General features: G+C 37.4%; 1 non-coding gene across 1 annotated transcript; it reads left to right on the top strand.

Annotated features, from left to right (window-relative positions):
• The first annotated feature begins 239 nt into the window (after window positions 1–239).
• LOC112719375 (small nucleolar RNA R71) lies at window positions 240–348 on the top strand. The gene has a single exon (XR_003161678.1). It is a non-coding gene; the product is annotated as a small nucleolar RNA R71 (small nucleolar RNA).
• Window positions 349–5,992: the final 5,644 nt, after the last annotated feature.

The following is a 5,992-nucleotide window of genomic DNA, read 5'->3' as shown; positions in this document are numbered from 1 at the left end:
TGAGCCAATATGGCATTCAGAGTATCAATCTCAAGAACTCCTTTCTTCTGATTCGTCCCATTGTTCACAGGAGTCCTTTCAGAAGTGTACATGAATTGGTTATTTGCAACCATTTCAATCAGTTCTTGAGCTTCTACAGGCATCTTCTTCAGATGAAGAGCCTCCAGCAGAACTATCCAATGACATCTTGGACAGTTCAGACAGACCACCATAGAAGATACCTATGATGCTCCATTCAGAAACCATGTCAGAAGGACACTTTCTGATCAATTGTTTGTATCTTTCCCAAGCTTCATAGAGGGATTCACCTTCCTTTTGTCTGAAGGTTTGGACTTCCACTCTAAGCTTACTCAATTTTTGAGGTGGAAAGAACTTTGCCAAGAAGGCATTGACTAGCTTTTCCCAAGAGTTCAGGCTTTCTTTAGGTTGTGAGTCCAACCATATCCTAGCTCTGTCTCTTACAGCAAAAGGGAATAGCATAAGTCTGTAGACCTCAGGGTCCACCCCATTGGTTTTGACAGTGTCACAGATTTGCAAGAACTCAGCTAGAAACTGATGAGGATCTTCCAATGGAAGTCCATGAAACTTGCAATTCTGTTGCATTAGAGAAACTAATTGAGGCTTAAGCTCAAAGTTGTTTGCTCCAATGGCAGGGATAGAGATGCTTCTCCCATAGAAGTCGGGAGTAGGTGCAGTAAAGTCACCCAGCACCTTCCTTGCATTGTTGGCATTGTTGTTGTTTTCGGCTGCCATGTCTTCTTCTTTGAAAATTTCTGTTAGGTCCTCTACAGAGAATTGTGCTTTAGTTTCTCTTAGCTTTCGCTTCAAGGTCCTTTCAGGTTCAGGGTCAGCCTCAACAAGAAAATATGGAATCCTCTATGTCACAGTATAGAGATTCCTTGAGGTGTTAGAGGAAAAGAAAAATGGAAGGAAGAGGTAGAAAATTCGAACTTATCAAGGAAAGATGGAGTTTGAATTGTGCATTGAGGAGTAGTGTTAGTCCATAGATAGAAGGATGTGAGAAGAGGGGAAGAAATTTTCGAAAATTAAGTGAAAGATTTAAAAAAAAAACATTTTGAAAAATACTAATTGATTTTCGAAAACTAAGAGTGGAAAAGAAATCAAGTGATTTTTGAAAAAGATTTTGAAATTAGAAATCAAAAAGATATGATTGAAAAATATTTTGAAAAACATGTGATTAAAAAGATATGATTGAAAACCTATGGTTTTAAAAAAACATGATTGAGAAGATATGATTTGAAAAACAATTTAAAAAGATTTGATTTTGAAAATTAATGACTTGGCTAACAAGAAAAGATATGATTCAAGCATTAAACCTTTCTCAACAGAAAAGGCAACATACTTGAAATGTTGAATCAAATCATTAATTGATAGCAAGTATTTTTGAAAATAGAAAGAAATTGATTTTGAAAACATGTGATTGAAAAGATAAGATTTGAAAAAGATTTGATTTTGAAAAATTTTGAAAACTTAAAAAAAATTTGCATTAAAAACAAAATCTTCCCTCTTGTGCCATCCTGGCGTTAAACACCCAGAATGGTGCACATTCTGGCGTTTAACGCCCAAAACTCACCCCCTTTTGGGCGTTAAACGCCCAGCCAGGCACCTTGGCTGGCGTTTAAACGCCAGTTTTCCTTCTTCACTGGGCGTTTTTAACGCCCAGCTTTTTCTGTGTAATTCCTCTGTAGTATGTTCTGAATCTTCAATTCTCTGTATTATTGACTTGAAAAGACACAAATTAAAAAATTTTTTGGATTTTTAATGATGAGGAATAATCAAAATGCAACTAAAATCAAATAAACAATGCATGCAAGACACCAAACTTAGAAGTTTGTATACTATCGACACTAACAAACTGAAAATGCATATGAGAAACAAAAAACACACAAAACAAGAGAATTTAAATATCAGAGCAAGTAAATCATCAAGAACATCTTGAAGATCACTGAAGACATATGAAAAATGCAAGAAGAATAGAAACATCCAATTGACACCAAACCTAAAATGAGACACTAGACTCAAACAAGAAGTATTTTTGGTTTTTATGATATTTTTATTTTTTTTTTTGGATTTTTCGAAAATTATATGGAGAAGAAAATAAAAGATATCAAAATTCTTAATGAGAATTCCAGGAATCATGCAATGTTAGTCTAAAGCTTCAGTCTAAAGGAATTAGACATGGCTAGCCAAGCTTCAGTAGGACATTGCATTCAAGAGCTCAATTGATGAGGATCAATCAGCTTTGGTGATGATGGAAACATAACCATGAAACACTAGAATTCATTCTTAAAAATTCTGAAAAATACCTAATCTAAGCAACAAGATGAATCGTCAGTTGTCCAAACTCAAACAATCCCCGGCAACGGCGCCAAAAACTTGGTGCACGAAATTGTGATCATCAATGCCGCCATCAACATGGTACGCTCAATTGCAATCTCAACTATTTATCACAACTTCGCACAACTAACCAGCAAGTGTACTGGGTCGTCTAAGTAATAAACCTTACACGAGTAAGGGTCGATCCCACGGAGATTGTTGGTATGAAGCAAGCTATGGTCATCTTGTAAATCTCAGTCAGGTAGACTCAAATGGTTATGGATGATGAATAAAACATAAAGATAAAGATAGAAATACTTATGTAATTCATTGGTAAGAATTTCAGATAAGCGTATGGAGATGCATTGTCCCTTCCGTCTCTCTGCTTTCCTACTGTCTTCATCCAATCCTTCTTACTCCTTTCCATGGCAAGCTGTATGTTGGGCATCACCGTTGTCAGTGGCTACAATCCCGTCCTCTCAGTGAAAATGTTCAACGCACCCTGTCATGGCACGGCTAATCATCTGTCGGTTCTCAATCAGGTTGGAATAGAATCCATTGATTCTTTTGCGTCTGTCACTAACGCCCAGCCTTCAGGAGTTTGAAGCTCGTCACAGTCATTCAATCATTGAATCCTACTCAGAATACCATAGACAAGGTTTAGACCTTCCGGATTCTCTTGAATGCCGCCATCAATTCTAGCTTATACCACGAAGATTCTGATTAAGGAATCCAAGAGATAAACATTCAAGCTTGTTTGCTTGTAGAACGGAAGTGGTTGTCAGGCACTCGTTCATAAGTGAGAATGATGATGAATGTCACATAATCATCACATTCATCACGTTCTTGGGTGCGAATGAATATCTTGGAACAAGAATAAGCTGAATTGAATAGAAGAACAATAGTAATTGCATTAATACTCGAGGTACAGCAGAGCTCCACACCTTAATCTATGGTGTGTAGAAACTCCACCGTTGAAAATACATAAGAACAAGGTCTAGGCATGGCCGAGAGGCCAGCCCCCATGATCTAAGATAGCATAAGACTAAAGAAAGCTACCAAGATCTGATCTAAGAACTAGATGTCCAAAGATGATCCTAAGATCTAAATTGATCCAAAGATGAAAATACAATAGCAAAAGGTCCTATTTGTAGAGAACTAGTAGCCTAGGATTTACAGAGATGAGTAAATGACATAAAAATCCACTTCTGGGCCCACTTGGTGTGTGCTTGGGCTGAGCATTGAAGCATTTTCGTGTAGAGACTTCTCTTGGAGTTAAACGCCAGCTTTTGTGCCAGTTTGGGCGTTTAACTCCCATTCTTGTGCTAGTTCCGGCGTTTAACGCCGGGCAGTTTTGAGCTGATTTGGGACGCCAGTTTAGGCCATCAAATCTCGAGCAAAGTATGGACTATTATACATTTCTGGAAAGCCCAGGATGTCTACTTTCCAACGCCGTTGAGAGCGCACCAATTGGGCTTCTGTAGCTCCAGAAAATCCACTTTGAGTGCAGGGAGGTTAGAATCCAATAGCATCTGCAGTCCTTTTCAGCCTCTGAATCAGATTTTTGCTCAAGTCCCTCAATTTCAGCCAGAAAATACCTGAAATCACAGAAAAACACACAAACACATAGTAAAGTCCAGAAAAGTGAATTTTAACTAAAAACTAATAGAAATATACTAAAAACTAACTAAAACATACTAAAAACATACTAAAAACAATGCCAAAAAGCGTACAAATTATCCGCTCATCAGGCATTAACACAAACAGTTAGAGAGCATAGAAAACAAAGAACCAAAGCAATTACATGAACAAAACAAAACAAAGGAAAATGTCTAATCTAGGTAATCAACCAACCGGTAGTTTGTTAATCATAATTAATCCCCAGCAACAGCGCCATAAACTTGATGCATGGAAACTTGTCTCTCAACAAATTTCCCTTCGGCAAGTATACCGAATTGTCGTCAAGTGAAACTCACAATAGAGTGAGGTCGAATCCCACAGAGATTAACGGATTAAGCAAACAATGATTAATTGATTATCCTAGTTAGACAAATCATATTGGAGTGATAAGTAACAAGAAAATGTAATGGCATAAAAGTAAAGAAAAGCTATAAAGTGCAGAAGAGTAAAATGGCAAGAAAAGTAAATGTAAGAACTAAAAATAAAATGAACATTGGGATCAAGAGATATTGCAATCCTCTGAATCAAGTTCATTCTCATCTCTCCCTCAATCAATGCATTCATTGATCTCCTTGGCAATCTTAAGTGATTGGATTCCAATTCCTTGGTAATCCAATCTCTCAAATCTTGATCAATAGCCAATTCCTTGGTCAATTGCTCATGAGAAGAGATGAAGTATGGTCACTAATTATACCACATACATTTCCCAATTCAAGTATTGGTAAGATTATAGTCACATATCCATCCCAACCCAAATTGGTCCAGCATGAGAAAGCAATTCTAGCATGATCTCTTCATTCCTCTTCCAAGGTTCCGAAGAGATCCAATTATGGAGAGTTTCTTTTCCAAGACAACTAATCAATTGAATTAAGATTGAAAGCTTTCTAGTAAGATCAAGAGAAAAGAAAGAAGAAGAAGAATGAAAACTATAATTGATCCATTGAATCACAATAGAGCTCTCTAACCCAATGAAAAGAGTTAGTTGATCATTGCTCTACCAAAATAGAAAAGAAAGAAAGTGCAGAAAAATAAAGATAAAGATTAAACTGAAATAGAAACTTCAAAATTCATAAATGGAAGGTACAAAGAAAAGAAACTACTCCTAAGGAAGAAAAGAAGAGAAAAGGAAGAAGAGTGGTTGAGGGGAGGGGTCCGAAGACCCACTCCCCTTGGAGTGTGCCAATTCACAGAAATTCGAATTGGTCTTCACTCTCTCCCCCTTCCTTCAATTTCCCATCCAGTCCCTTTTAAATGTAAAGATTAAGGCCTTTATATAGGCTCTCCTAAATTACAAAATGAAATTAAAAGCAAATTACAATTAAATGAAAATTCATATTCTAGATGCTTCTTGTGGCCTTGAGTGGTTGACAATTGTGGGCTTGCTTGCGTGAGGTTGGGTGGTCCAAGAGAAGTGAATCAAATTGAGGTCCAGGGTGACTTGGCTTTATTGCTTTGGTGTTTTTGGGGCTTAAAAGATGCCTCTTGTTTGTGCTCCAATTTCATGCCCACTATAGACTATTATATATCTTTGGAAAATTCTGAATGTCAGCTTTCTAACACAACTAAAATCACCTCAATTGGATCTCTGTAACTCAAGTTATGCTTCTTTGAAGTGGACATGGTCGCTGGCATAGTCGCTAGCGTTAATGGAAAACGTGAGTCACGTTAACGCTAGCGACTAGCGTTAGTGGAAAACGTGAGTCACAATAACGCTAGCGATCAGGGGCTCAAAATCAATGTCCACCCCATACTATTATATATTGTTGGAAAGCTCTGGATGTCTACTTTCCAACGCTTTTGACAGCGCATCATTTGAAGCTCTACAACTCGAGTTACACTTCTTGGAAGATGAAGAGGTCAGTTGGCCTTACTACAGGTTGATACCATGTTTATCTTTGCACTTTCGAGGCAGGTTTTCTCCCTCAAATTTAGTGTCAATCATGTAGTGCCATATATGCTTGGAAAGCTATAGAAT

This window comes from Arachis hypogaea, chromosome 10 (assembly GCF_003086295.3).
Source record: "Arachis hypogaea cultivar Tifrunner chromosome 10, arahy.Tifrunner.gnm2.J5K5, whole genome shotgun sequence".
Taxonomy (NCBI): domain Eukaryota; kingdom Viridiplantae; phylum Streptophyta; class Magnoliopsida; order Fabales; family Fabaceae; genus Arachis; species Arachis hypogaea.
This window is presented reverse-complemented; position numbering and strand designations above follow the sequence as displayed.